Source organism: Salvelinus sp. IW2-2015, linkage group LG20, assembly GCF_002910315.2.
Source record: "Salvelinus sp. IW2-2015 linkage group LG20, ASM291031v2, whole genome shotgun sequence".
NCBI classification, from domain to species: domain Eukaryota; kingdom Metazoa; phylum Chordata; class Actinopteri; order Salmoniformes; family Salmonidae; genus Salvelinus; species Salvelinus sp. IW2-2015.
In genome coordinates this window covers 56,833,606-56,849,302 of record NC_036860.1, presented here as the reverse complement: position 1 = coordinate 56,849,302, position 15,697 = coordinate 56,833,606, and the positions used below count along the sequence as shown (strand labels likewise).

General features: G+C 42.8%; 1 pseudogene; it reads left to right on the top strand.

Annotated features, from left to right (window-relative positions):
• Window positions 1–15,697, top strand: part of LOC111980018 (netrin receptor UNC5C-like) — a 172,883-nt pseudogene that overhangs the window by 49,237 nt on the left and 107,949 nt on the right.

Below are 15,697 nucleotides of genomic sequence, written 5' to 3'. Positions count from 1 at the left end.
ACCCCACCTCCTTCGTATACGCCCACCACCCTCCTTATGTATACGCCACCACCCTCCTTTCATTATACCGCCCAACCACCCTCCTCATTATCGCCCAACCACCCTCCTTCGTTATTACGAACAAGCTCTAGCCCAACACCTCTCTTCATTATACGCCAACACCACCCTTCCTCCACCTCCCTCTGTTCTTATACGCCCAACCACCCTCCTTTTCATTTATAGCCCAACCACCCTCCTTTCATATACGCCCAACCACCCTCCTTCGATTATCCTTATTAACGCCCAACCACCCTCTACTTCATCTTATAGACGCCCAACCACCCTCCTTTCATTTATTCCAACCACCCTCCTATTAGTTTGGAACCATACCAAACATAACATATCATACTAATTTCATTTTCCCTGATTAAATACCATTGACGTCTTGTCTATGAAGACCAGGCTAAGAGACTAAAGCCTTCTCAGAGTCAGTCAACAGCGGTTCAACAGAGTAGATTGAGCAGAATAAAAGACTCATTCTGGCATGCCCCATAAGAGAATTATTGCCCTTTTTATTATTACGCCTATTGATTTTCACATATACACTCTGTGTATATTCTCCCAACTTCATGACTACCCTGACCATCTCTCTACACTATGTTAGCGCTCCTCTCTCACTCAACACGCAGAACCACACACCACCAGATGTGCACACACACGCAGATGACACCACACACGCAGATGCACAAACACACACCACACCACACACACACACACACAACAAACACCACACACCAGCACACCACACACACACACACACACACACACACCACACACACACACACACACAGGCACCACACACAACCACACACACAAAAAGGCTCATACACACTCAATATTACACATGAGACACACAGATGTGTGCATGTACACACACACAGACGCTCAAGGAACTCACAAACAACCCAAAACATACGCACACATAACACACACTCTCGGTTGCTGTCAGGATGGCATAGCTAGTCTCTCTCTCTCTGCCTGTCGGTCCACAGTGTAAATGTTGTATGAGTTCTAAGCTGCTGTGTAGGACATCCAGTGTGCTATGTCTGTTTGTCTGTTATAAACAGACTGTGTATAAGCTCCTAACCTTGAATGGTCAACCATTGTGGTTCCCCCACACTCTCTCTCCTCCCTCTACTCCCTCATGACAGATACCTGAAGGACGAAAAAGCAGATTCCACCAGCAGTAGATGGCAGTGTATATGGGGAAAATAGTGTCATTATATCATTGGGATAAGACCCTCTACCACAACCATCTAAATATCACATGACTACCCTACACTCCTCTGATCTCTAACCTAATTCAGTCGTGAAGTCTGAATCCCTTCAGCTCAAGTAGTTTTTAGGAGAAATGGCTGGGATTTTGACGGGAGCGGCATAAGGAATATTAGGAGGCAAGAGGAAAATGGAAGAGAGACAGGAATGAACACTCATCCATTGCATGGAGATTATAAGAGTGACTCTCTGGCTCAGTCTGCTGTCTCCGCCCCCACCTTATTCACCACACAACTCTCTTGGAGTGGAAATTATAGACTCTCTGGCTCAGTCTGCTTCTCCGCCCCCACCTATCACCACACAACTCTCTTTGAATGGAGATTATAGAGTGACTCTCTGCTCAGTCTTCTGGTCTCCGCCCCCACCTTATCACCACACAACTCTCTTTGGATGGAGATTATAGAGTGACTCTCTGGCTCAGTCTGCTGTCTCCGCCCCCACCTATCATCACACACAACTCTCTTTTCTTCTCTCTCTCTCTCTCTCTCTCTCTCTCTCTCCTCTCTCTCTCTCTCTCTCTCTCTCTCAATAAATTCAATAAATTCAGGGCTTATTGCATAAGAGACGATGGAAGAGAAGAGAGGAAGATGAAAAAAGAGAAAAAAAAAAGACAGAGAGGGAAGCGAAAAGAGAAACTAGACTGTCACACTATCCCACTGTTGGCGAAAGAGCATGTACCAGGAGTGGCACATTCTCTAATATAAACACTATGATGTTTGTCACAAGACTGGTGAGTTGAAAATGCGATAAACCTATTTAACTTGCATTTTTCATTCGAAGTTACATGAATTAAATAGCAAAAGTAATTTAGTGCCGACTACTTCATCATCCATAGCCTTTTATCTGCCAAAAGTCAGTTGATTGAAATCAATGTTAAAAAAAGAGAATATTTCATGAACAATCTGTTCAAATTGGATGGAAACCTAGCTTTGGCAACAGACAAAAAATAGAAGAAAAAAAAAATCCAGTTAAATCTACATCAGGTTAAGCCGTTTACATTTTTCTAAAGACACTTACACCCAACTGATATCTCACAATCAAAACACAAATGAACCAAATGTTGATAACGGTAACACTTACCAAAAAGGCTCTATTAATACCATAGTTATATTTTTCAAACACAAAAAATACCTATACAGAACTGTGGTAATCATCATGTGACACTATTCTTACGCAATACCTAGAAAAGCAACAAGTGGTTTTGAATACCTAAATCAGTCAATCCATTAAATGGCAGAAAACATACCCGCCCTCCGTAGTATATAGATGGCTGGAGGACTCGGCCATTCACCTCTGTCATCTCAATCCCTCACCATCACCCCAAACTCACCGCACGTAAGGATCATGTAAAGTTGCACTTCTCATCTGAAAAGCGTAAAGGTTCAGTCTGTAATAAATTCAGAGAGATTATATACACTAGGACTTAAGAAAGATGAAATTAATAATTTGCATATGTCAGGCCACAATGCTTCAAACAGCATTTCATCATTACATTCAGTTACAAACCAAATTAATACTTTAAGTGCACAAAAAGCACTTTTCAAGACACTCAGTGCTGAAGTTCATTCTTTATAACAGTAACTTTACCAGGTGCTGATCTTCTCCTGAGCGGATCGCCGTGCCGATTCGGCGTATCACGACATAGTGGACGTCGGATGTCTGTCAGGCTTCCTTGATGCACGCCACAAGCTACTATGTTGCATACCTGACACATACAACTTTAATTAATACCCTCGAAGGACAAACATTAAGAGCATCAATCGACCAGAGATTAATCTCCCATACCCTAGAATACAAGTCTATTTCACTGTTTCAATGCAAACTGGAGTTTCATTAATTAACCCCAGGACCTCATTCTTGTAACAAATTTGAACCCAAGCAGTAAACCATCTGAGTTGTTGAGGGAGAACTGCAGACTTACCTCAAAGGACGTAGCGTTGTTTCTACTCCTGTCCAACCTGAGACAGGGATGAGGTAGCGTAGTATAGATTGACTTGTCTTTGAGACTGTGCTACTGTGCATTCTATGGTCTGAGCCATTTCCGAAACTGCAGATGGAAACCTGAAGTCAAACAGATAGAGAGAAATAAAGAAATAAAATGTCTTATTGGATTTTCCAAAGTATTCCAGATCCAAGTGGGATTTCTGTTTGTCCTGATTGGTAACTGCTCTTAAATCGCGCATAAAAATGTGTTAAGCATTTCTTTTGTTTTACATCCCTATGCAAACCATTCCTGTTATTCACAAGATACGAAAGAATTGAGCAAGTTCCTGCACAATGTGAATCTTTTCCATCGTGTATCCTATTCTATACGTTTCTGGTGGCTGCGCTGGTCTTTAGATTAACATTACATACTCTGTACTTCCTTTCAAAATCTGACCACAGTTGAGTATCTCAACCTTCAGACTAGAAATCACAACGCTAAAACAATGTCAGATTTCACACCATACGTGCCACAATATAAAATTTCCTATTTTATCACAATCTACTTTAAATAAAACAGTTCAAAATCAGATTTACTTCAATACACAAATAGATATCAAATATTTATTTATTATTATAATAATAACAGAATGTCACATATGAATAAAGGTATAAGTATATTATAAAGCATTTCCACTCAGACAGACAACAAACAACCAAACCCAACGCAACTAATATACCTGAGTAAGTAATGATTACCCTTTATTTATCCTTGTAACTTTACTCACTGTGGATCGGTTAACTTTCTTTGTTCTCCAATGCTTTGAAATTCCAGGAACCTTCCCATCAATTAACTCAATCACAGGCACCTATTAGAACGCAGGGTTTGTGCAGACACTGGAACAAAAACACAAGCAACACGATAATTCAACAACCTATCCTCCGGCTTCCAAATACAACTGAAACTTACATTATGTAGGTCACATCGATTGAGGATAATTAGTTGGCGTTTACTTTTAGGAACCGTCGATTAAATCAAGGCATCAGTTATCTCACAAAAAGTAAAAAAGCACTACCCAATCAGCACTTTAGGATATGAATATCAATAACTCACTTATCTGCACCATGATAACATAAACATCGTCAATATATTCTCATCTCCTCACCTTCCAGTACCCTCTCCATGCCTCGCCTATCTCATACTACGCCTCTCTCCTTACTCTTCTAGTCCTTTCACTCAATCTTCCCTATGTCTCTAGGCTAACTTCTTACGCTCCTTCTCGCTCTCTTCCCTTCTCTCTCGTTCTCGTTGCCCATTTGCTGCTGTACGCAACTATACTCCCCTCGCGTGAAACCTACTCATTCAATTGCTGTTTTAGCATCACTCTCCCCAATGGCAAGGCCTGACACTATGGTGGACCACAACCAAGACCTTCTCCTCGACCCCGCCAAGAATGTTAGAGCATCCTCTAACTAAGGGCGTTGAATGCAAAGAACTTCCGACGGGTGTACTGTTTGGTTAAAGGAGGTGGAAGCAAACAACAAATATGAAATTTCACCATGCCAGCTCAACAGAATCGCCAAATTCTACATAGAGAGCCCCTGACCGAGGCAATCTGAAATAAACATAGCCACAATACACATAGCATAGTTAATATAAATGGTAAAGAAACATAATATATAGATGAAAACATATATTAGAGATAAAGATTGATTAAAAATTTACATAAATTGAACAGAGATCATTATAAGTAATATAGCGAACTCAATGTTAATACCAATATATAGCAAGACAATGTAATAGCTTTAGTACAGCCACTTATATATGCATACCAAAAATATAGTGAGAGATCTCGAATGACTATTGTATTTAAAATGTCAGATTATGGCAAACGTCTGTAAAATACCACATTTATAAAATAAAACCAATTGAATAACTTATGACCGAAAATATACATGGTAGTTTTCAAATGGGAAAAAAAAGACAGACCATCATTTCATGAGGGCAAATGTCTCATGACCAATCAGGGCCTGGGTATGGTCTCGAAGGGGATGTTTGCAGTCGTCTTCCGAATAGGCTTCTTGAACAGAGATTGCTCTTCACAACTGCACGCAGGACACCCACTTATGCCACTTTGAAGCTCTCTGTCCCCCTACACCTCCTCTTGCGGTATTCAGCATCCCACAGTCTCAACCACCATTCGAGTTTCGCTTCCATGTTCATTCTAGATCGGAGTTTTAATCAATTGTCAACATGGACTACCCAGTCAAAGCTATCAAAATTAATAAATAAAATATGATATTTAATTTCCTCATATCACACAGCATGATTCAAGACTACTACTTGATATATCCTAATATACACTCTAAGTTATAAATCCTACACTCTCCATCCCTAAATGTATCAGAAGGATTGCGAACTGTCACTTAGATCCCACTATACTATATTTAGCAGTTGACGATGAATTAACATACCGATTTTTTGGTCTCCGACGAGTATAAGACCCACTCAGCCAAGTTTACATCCATGACACCCACAAGTCAAGATCGGAAGCATATACTATACCTGTTATTCCCTCCCATGTTGGTAATGCACATAGTCAAAGCATCGTGGTAGAGATTTCTCTACACTCCAGTCATCTAACAACTGGACTTCTCCCCACACTCCCCAAACTATCTGCTTTATAAGAGGATCCCAAAATTGTACCTATTGCTCCACATTTCTACTGAGACATAACACAATTTTTAAATGGAAAGCTATATGAGATCTCTCCACTCAAAAACAGTTTTCAATATCTATTAAATAGTATCTTAGTTTTTAGCTATGTCATTTCTCATATTTTATACAGAAGTGATTGCTGCATCTGGGAACATTTGATCTCAAACGCTGTATCATTTGAATATGGGGTCCTCAATTTGAAGTGAAAGACATTTCAGGACAACCAAAATCAGTCTTAGTCCCAGATAACCTCGAACGTTTCGGATTAGTTTATCTAGTTCTTTCGAGTCTATTCTAAAGGAGTATTTCTCTATATTATATTCAATTTTCCACCTAATGACTATTGCCCTATGGGTTAAAGATGTAATTGTAAGGCCATCGCACTCCTTCCGTTTGTTAAAAGGTAGTTTTATAGACCATTATTCCAAATACGTACCTTTCCTCTTTCTTCTTTATCAATTAGCTAAATGTTGTTCCTATCTTATTTCAGTCTGGAACCTGGCTATATTTATGGGTTATAAGCCTTAGCTATCAATGTAAATGGCGATACTCAATGCAGTTCACGCCAGCTACCTAGGATCTTCACTCGACACACACACACACACACACACAGCATTATTTCAGTAATCTGAGCTGGAGGGGCAGCTGTGCTGTGGGTAGAGGGGTTTGTTTCAGGGCTGATTTGTTTGTTTGGGCCCTGGCACCCAGATGAGCAGTAATCAGAGGAGTTAGCAAACAGGATTGTGTTAGCCATGACGCTGATCAGACTGCTAGGCTTCCTCCCCCCACAGGCCCATGCACAGCCCCGGACCTCAACAACTCAATCCCACAGCACCTCACCGCAATCTGGGCCAAGCTAGCACACACAGAACACACACACCAAGCACACACACACACAGCACACACACACCCAGCACTAAGCACACAGGGAGACCCATTGCCAAACAGCCTCGAGAAATACCCTTTTGGACAGGGTAGTTAGTAGACTGATTTAAAGATGCGATACAATTGATTAAATTGATGTATTAAAGTGTGAAGAGCTGTGTTGTGTGGTTTTGCCAGATTTTGAATGGGTGTATGATTCAGAGGGGTTGGGTTAAATGCAGAAGACACATTTCAGTTGAATGCATTCAGTTGTACAACTGACTAGGTATCCCCCTTTCTCTGTCCTATATGTGTGTCTGTTTAGATACAGATACACTACATGACCAAAAGTATGTGGACACCTGTTCGTCTAACATCTTACTCAAAATAATGGGTATTGGGCCTCCCGAGTGGCGCAAGGGTCTAAGGCACTGCATCGCGGTGCTAGAGGCATCACTACAGACCGGGGTTCAATGCATGATTGGGAGTCCTATAGGGTGGCGCTCAATTGGCCCAGCGTCGTCCAGGTTAGGGGAGGGTTTGGCCGGGGGGCATTACTTGGCTCCTCGTGCTTTAGCAACTTCTTGTGGCGGGCCGGGCACCTGCTGGCTAACCGCGGTCGTCAGTTGAACGTTGTTTTCTCCGACACATTGGTGTGGCTGGCTTCCGGGTTAAGCGGGCGGGTGTTAACCTCTCTAGGGTACGTGGGACGGCGTCCCACCTCTTCAACAGCCAGTGAAACTGCAGGGCGCCAAATTCAAAACAACAGAAATCCCATAATTAAAATTCCTCAAACATGCATGTATTTTACAACATTTTAAAGATACACTTGTTGTAAATCCAGCCACAGTGTCCGATTTCAAAAAGGCTTTACGACGAAAGCAAACCAAACGATTATGTTAGGTGAGTGCCTATTCACAGAATAACACAGCCATTTTTCCAGCCAAAGAGAGGATTCACAAAAAGCAGAAATATAGATAAAATTAATCACTAACCTTTGATGATCTTCATCAGATGACACTCATAGGACTTCATGTTACACAATACATGTATGTTTTGTTCGGTAAAGTTCATATTATAATCCAAAAATCTGAGTTTACATTGGCGCGTTACGTTCAGAAGTTCCAAAACATCCGGTGATTTTGCCGAGAGCCACATCAATTTACAGAAATACTCATTTATAAATGTTGATGAAAAATACAAGTGTTATGCATGGAATTTTAGATGCACTTCTCCTTAATGCAACCGCTGTGTCAGATTTCAAAAAGCTTTACGGAAAAAGCAAACCATGCAATAATCTGAGGTCGGAGCTCAGAGCCCAATCAAGACAAAAATATATCCGCCATATTGTGCAGTCAACAGAAGTCAGAAATAACATTATAAACATTAACTTACCTTTGATGATCTTCATGAGAATGCACTCCCAGGAATCACAGTTCCACAATAAATGTTTGTTTTGTTCGATAATGTCCATCATTTATGTCCAAATTCCTCCTTGTTGTTCTAGCGTTCAGTACACTTTCCAAACTCACGGCGCGCTGGCAAGTCCAGCGGAAAGTACGGACGAAAAGTTAAAAAAGTTATATTACAGTCCGTAAAAACATGACAAACGAAGTATTGAATCAATCTTTAGGATGTTTTTAACATAATTCTTGAATAATGTTCCAACCGGAGAATTCCTTTGTCTTCAGAAGTGCGATGGAACAGAGCTCGCTCTCACATGAACGCGCATGGTCTGCCCATGTTCAGGTCATGGTAGACCTTACTCAATCCCCTCTCATTCGGCCCCACTTCACAGTAAAAGCATCAGACAAGGTTCTAAAGACTGTTGACATCTAGTGGAAGCCTTAGGAAGTGCAACATTACCAATATCCCACTGTATCTTCAATAGGAGCTGAGTTGAAAATCGACCAACCTCAGATTTCCCACTTCCTGGTTGGATTTTTTCTCAGGTTTTTGCCTGCCATATGAGTTCTGTTATACTCACAGACATCATTCAAACAGTTTAAGAAACGTCAGAGTGTTTTCTATCCAAATCTACTAATAATATGCATATTCTAGCAGTAGCAGGCCGTTTACTCTGGGCACGCTTTTCATCCGGACGTGAAAATACTGCTTCCTACCCCAAAGAAGTTAAGAAGCGTGGTTTAGTGGGTCATGTTTTGGAGGATGCGTGACTCGACCTTCACCTCCTGAGCCCATTGGGGAGTTGCAGCGATGAGACAAGATCGAAATTGTGGAGAAACAGGGAGTAAAACACCAACAAATTATTATCATTGTAATGGGTATTTATATATGGAACAGGAAATGGCCTTCCCCAAACTGTTGCCAAGAATTTGGAAGCACAGAATCATCTAGAATGACATTGTATTCTGTAGCTTTAAGATTTCCCTTCACTGGAACTAAGGGGCATAGCCCGAACCATGAAAACAGCCCTAAACCATTATTCTTCCTCACCAAACTTTACAGTTGGCATTATGCATTCTACGAGCTTCAGCACATGGCGGTACCGTTCTGTGAGCTTGTGTGGCCTACCACTTCACGGCTGAGCCGTTGTTACATCTAGACGTTTCCACTTCACAATAAGAGCACTTACAGTTGACTGGGGCAGCTCTAGAAGACAGAAATCTGATGAACTGACTTGTTGGAAAGTGGCATCCTATGACAGTGCCACGTTGGAAAGTCACTGAACTCTTCAGTACAGGCCATTCTACTTCCAATGTTTGTCTATGGAGATTGCATGACTGTGTGCTCGATTTTATACACCTGTCAGCAACGGTGTGGCTGAAATAGCCGAATACACTAATTTGAAGGGGTGTCCACATACTTTTGTATATATAGTGTATCTTCTCTAATTTCCTTTCCCAGGTGTGAGAGGTTAGTATTTCCATCCTCTCAATGAAGCTATAGACTGTGCTGCTGGCAACATGTTAGAACTGATATCCATTCCCCTCTCCCCAGGGCCAGTGCCAGGGAGGACAACATTCATTTAACTTTATCAAGCTATAATTTCCCTCAAATGGCTTTGGCTCTGTGTTTTGAATGTCCCGTCTCTCTGCCCAAGGCTATTATTGGTTCTGCTTCTGTATCGAGCCTGTGTACTGACTTTCTTCTCTCTCCACTCTGCAGGCTTGGTGGTGCGAGAGGCCAGTATTGAGATCACACGGCAGCAAGTAGAGGAGCTGTTTGGACCAGAGGACTTCTGGTGTCAGTGTGTAGCCTGGAGCTCTGCAGGGACCACCAAGAGTCGCAAGGCACACGTCCTCATCGCGTGTGAGTAACGCCCTCTACCCTGTCACTATCGAGTCCCCTCAACCCTGTCCTCATTCCTTTCCCCATCCTGTCCCCATCCCGTCCCCATCCCTGTCCCTATTCCTGTCTTCATCCATCCTAGTCTCTATCCCTGTCTCCATCCCTGTCCCCATCCCAGACCCCATCCCAGACCCCATCCCAGTCTCCATCCCAGTCTCCATCCCAGACCCCATCCCAGTCTCCATCCCAGTCTCCATCCCAGTCCCCATCCTGTCCCCATCCTGTCCCCTCCCTGTCCTCATCCCAGTCCCCATCCTGTCCCCATCCATGTCCAGACCCCATCCCAGTCTCCATCCCTGGCCTTCATCCCAGTCCCCATCCTGTCCCAGACCCCATCCCAGTCTCTATCCCTGTCCCATCCCTGTCCCCATACCAGACCCCACATCAGTCTCCATCCCTGGCCCCCATCCCCAGTCCCCATCCTGTTCCAGAGCCATCCCCCAGTCTCTATTCCCTTGTCCCCATCCCTGTCCAACCCATACCAGACCCCACATCAGTCTCCATCCCTGTCCCCATCCCTGTCCCCATCCCAGAGCCCATCCCAGTCTCTATCCCTGTCCCCATCCCTATCCCCATCCCAGACCCCATCCCGGTCTCTTCCCTGTCCTAGACCCCATCCCAGTCTCCATCCCAGTCTCCATCCCAGACCACATCCCAGTCTCCATCCCAGACCACATCCCAGTTTCCATCCCTGTCCCCATCCCTGTCCCTATCCCTGTCCCTATCCCAGTCCCCATCCCAGTCCCCATCCCAGTCTCTATCCCTGACCCATCCCAGTCCCCATACTGTCCTCATCCCTGTCCCCACCCCAGTCCCCATCCCAGTCCCCATCCCAGTCCTCACAGTCAAAGAGTCACTGAGAGTTCAAGTTGATCTGTATCTGATACGGTGCACAATAGAGACAGTTGTACAGGCAGTCAAGCAAAGGCTCTCATAAGTAATGGCACTTACGTGTTCTTTTGAGCGTGGGTGGGTAAAACAGCCCATAGACTCCAGTTTCATTGTGTATAAACTAGGAGGAACAGAGCAGAGACAGGGAGTGCTGTATACACACAGCACAAGGATATGTTTATACCAACATTTCCGGTTATTTGTTGGTGGTCCTCAAATGCCCTTTTCTTATGTTAGTAATTCTACTGGTCAGTATACCAAATACCAACATGTTTTCCAGTAACAACACATTTATTTCTTCCCTTGCGCTTAAATCAGTTTAACGTGACCCAGAGGACATGCCAATCAAAACGCAAAGGGAGTTGGAAACTCTGACCGAGACGAAACAGAGTAGTTTTATGTCTTTCAGTTGTTGATTGATCACAGCAACAACAACAACAACAACAACAACAAAAAGAGTACACTAAAATGACAGAAAATGTACTGGAGTTAACTGATGAACTCTGACTGCTCTACTTTTTATCAGCTCTTTTTCTGCTTTATCTTTATCTCTGAGCCATGGGTCTTCTGCAGTCATCGGTATTTGTATGGACCTTATTCATTTCTGACTTCAAGCCATGTTGTGTCCAGTCTCTCTCTTTCTCCAATAGAGTGACAGAGGTCTCTGGGACACTTATATCCCTTTCATACACAGACATACTCATACACATTTTTATACCAGCCTTTTCATAAATCTGAAAGGAGTAGAGATAAAATTTCTGGAAAAATATGATTCCTGCATTTTCACAGACCCTGTAACCAAAATACAGGTATTGGATTTGTGTGAATGGTTCTCTGCTTTTTTTTTTACAGGTAAATTCATTAACTGTTGTTTAACACCTCCCTAATTTGTACTGCAAACCCACCCCCATGTTTTAACAACACCCACCAACCCCCACCCCTCCCAGTTTGCCAGTTACCCACTGATATGTATAAAAGGGGTATACGTGAAAATAAGTGGTAAATTAGGGGCTGGGCTGTTTGAAAGGGGTCATGTTAACATTGCCTTGTATTTTTTACAGTTAATGTACCAAATCTTCTGTCTGATATGAGTATTACTGCTGCGATGGCCACCCTCTGTGTTTAGTAAATGCATTTCGATGGGTCTCAGAAGGGCGGCCACGATGTGTCACTTCTCCATTGGCCTATCAGAGACCCTGTCAGGATGACTCACTAGACATCTGAGAAAGTGCTGTGTTCATGCCTCTGTTACTACTCATCACCAGCACTCACTTAACAGCATATATACTCATCACCAGCACTCACTTAACAGCAGCTATCTCATCCCTAGCCACTCTTCACGCATATATACTCATCACCAGCACTCACTTAACAGCAGCTATACTCATCACCAGCACTCAGTTAACAGCAGCTATACTCATCACCAGCACTCACTTAACAGCATATATATCCATACAGCACTCAGTTACAGCAGCTATACTCATCACAACATCACTTAACAGCAGCTATACTCATCACCACACTCACTAACAGCAGCTATACTCATCACCAGCACTCACTTAACAGCATCTATACTCATCACCAGCACTCACTTAACATAGCAGTATACTCATCACCAGATCACTTAACAGCAGCTATACTCATCACCCAGCACTCACTTAACAGCAGCTATACTCATCACCAGCACTCACTTAACAGCAGCTTATACTCATCACCAGCACTCACTTAACAGCAGCTATACTTCATCACCAGCACTCACTTAACAGCAGCTATACTCATCACCAGCACTCACTTACAGCAGCTATACTCATCACCCAGCATCACTTAACAGCAGCTATACTCATCACCAGCACTCATTAACAGCAGCTATACTCATCACCACACTCACTTAACGCAGCTATACTCATCACCAGCACTCACTTAACAGCATCTATACTCATCACGCACTCACTTAACAGCACTATATCATCACCAGCACTCACTTAACAGCAGCTATACTCATCACCAGCACTCACTTAACCATCTATACTACATCCCAGCATCAGTTAACAGAGCTATACTCATCACAGCACTCACTTACAGCAGCTATACTCTCACCAGCACTCACATTAACAGCAGCTATACTCATCACCAGCTCACTACTTAACAGCAGCTATACTCATCACAGCACTCACTTAACAGCAGCTATACTCATCACCAGCACTCACTTAACAGCAGCTATACTCATCACCAGCACTCACTTAACAGCAGCTATACTCATCACCAGCACTCACTTAACAGCCAGCTATACTCATCACCCACATCTACAGCATATTAATCATCACCAGCACCACTTAACAGCATATATATCATCACCAGCACTCACTTAACAGCAGCTATACTCATCACCCACACTCACTTAACAGCATCTATCTCATCACAGCACTCACTTAACAGCAGCTTACTCATCACCCACACTCACTTAACAGCATCTATTATCGCTCATCACCACGACTCACTTAAGCAGCTATACTCATCACCCACACTCACTTAACAGCATATATACTCATCACAGCACTCACTTAACAGCAGCTATACTCATCACAAGCATCAGTTAACAGCATCTATACTCATCACCAGCACTCACTAACAGCAGCTATACTCATCACCCACACTCACTTTAACAGCATATATACTCATACACCAGCACTCACTTAACGCAGCTACTTACTGCTCACAACATCACTTAACAGCAGCTTATACTCAATCATCGCCATCACTTAACAGCATATACTATCAAGCACTCATAACAGCAGCTATACTCATCACCAGCACTCACTTAACAGCAGCTATAACTCATCATCGGCACACACTTAACAGCATATATACTCATACCAGCACTCACTTAACAGCAGCTATACTCATCACCAGCATCACTTAACAGCAGCTATACTCATCACGGCACTCACTTAACAGCATATATACTACCATCACCAGCACTCACTTAACAGCAGCTATACTCATCACCAGCACTCACTTAACAGCAGCTATACTCATCATCGGCCACTCACTTAACAAGCATATATACTTCTCACAGCACTCAGTTAACAGCAGCTATACTCATCACCAGCATTCAGTTAACATAAGTATACTCATCACCAGCATTCACTTAACATCAGCTATACTCATCACCAGCACTCACTTAACAGCATCTATACTCATCACACAGCATCATTAACCAGCTATACTCATCACCAGCACTCATTAACAGCGCTATACTCATCACAGCACTCAGTTAACAGCAGCTATACTCATCACAGCATGTCACTTACAGCAGCTATACTCATCACCAGTCAGTTAACATCAGCTATACGCATCACCATCATTTAGTTAACAGCAGCTATACTCATCACGGCACTCACTTAACAGCAGCTATACTCATCACCAGCATTCAGTTAACAGCAGTATACTCATCACCATCATTTAGTTAACAGCAGCTATACTCATCATCGGCACTCACTAAAGCAGCTATACTTCAATGGCACTCATACAGCATATATACTCATCATCGGCACTCACTAACAGCATATAACTCATCACCAGCACTCACTTAACAGCATCTATCACCACCAGCACTCACTTAACAGGCAGCTATACTTCATCACCAGCACTCACTATAACAGCAGCTATACTCATCATCGCACTCACGTTAACAGCATATATACTCATCACCAGCACTCACTTAAAACAGCATTATACTCACTACGAGCACTCACTTAACAGCAGCTATACTCATCACATCATTTAGTACAGCAGCTATACTCATCACCAGCACTCAGTTAACAGCATCTATACTCATCACCAGCACTCACTTAACAGCATCTATACTCATCACAGCACTCACTTAACAGCAGCTATACTCATCACCCACACTCACTTAACAGCATACTATTACTCTCACCAGCACTCACTTAACAGCAGCTATACTCATCACACCAGCACTCAGTTAACAGCATCTATACTCATCACCAGCTCACTTAACAGCTATATACTCATCACAGCACTCACTTAACAGCAGCTATACTCATCACCAGCACTCACTTAACAGCAGCTAATACTCATCACCAGCACTCAGTTAACAGCATCTATACTCATCACAGCCAGCACTCACTTAACAGCATATATACTCATCACCAGCATTCACTTAACAGCAGCTATACTCATCACCAGCACTCAGTTAACAGCATCTATACTCATCACCAGCACTTCACTTAACAGGCATATATCTCATACCCACACTCACTTAACAGCAGCTATACTCATCACCAGCACTCAGTTAACAGCAGCTATACTCATCACCAGCATTCACTTAAAGAAGCTATACTCTCACAGCATTCAGTTAACATCAGCTATACTCATCACCATCATTTAGTTAACAGCAGCTATACTCATCATCGGCACTCCACTTAACAGCATCTGATACTCATCACCAGCACTCACTTAACAGCATATATACTCATCACCAGCATCACTTAACAGCAGCTTACTCATCACCAGCACTCACTTAACAGCATATATACTCATCACCAGCAACTCACTTAACAGCAGCTACTCATCAACCAGCATCAGTTACAGCAGCTTATAACTCATCACTCAGCATTCACTTAACAGCAGCTATACTCATCACCAGCATTC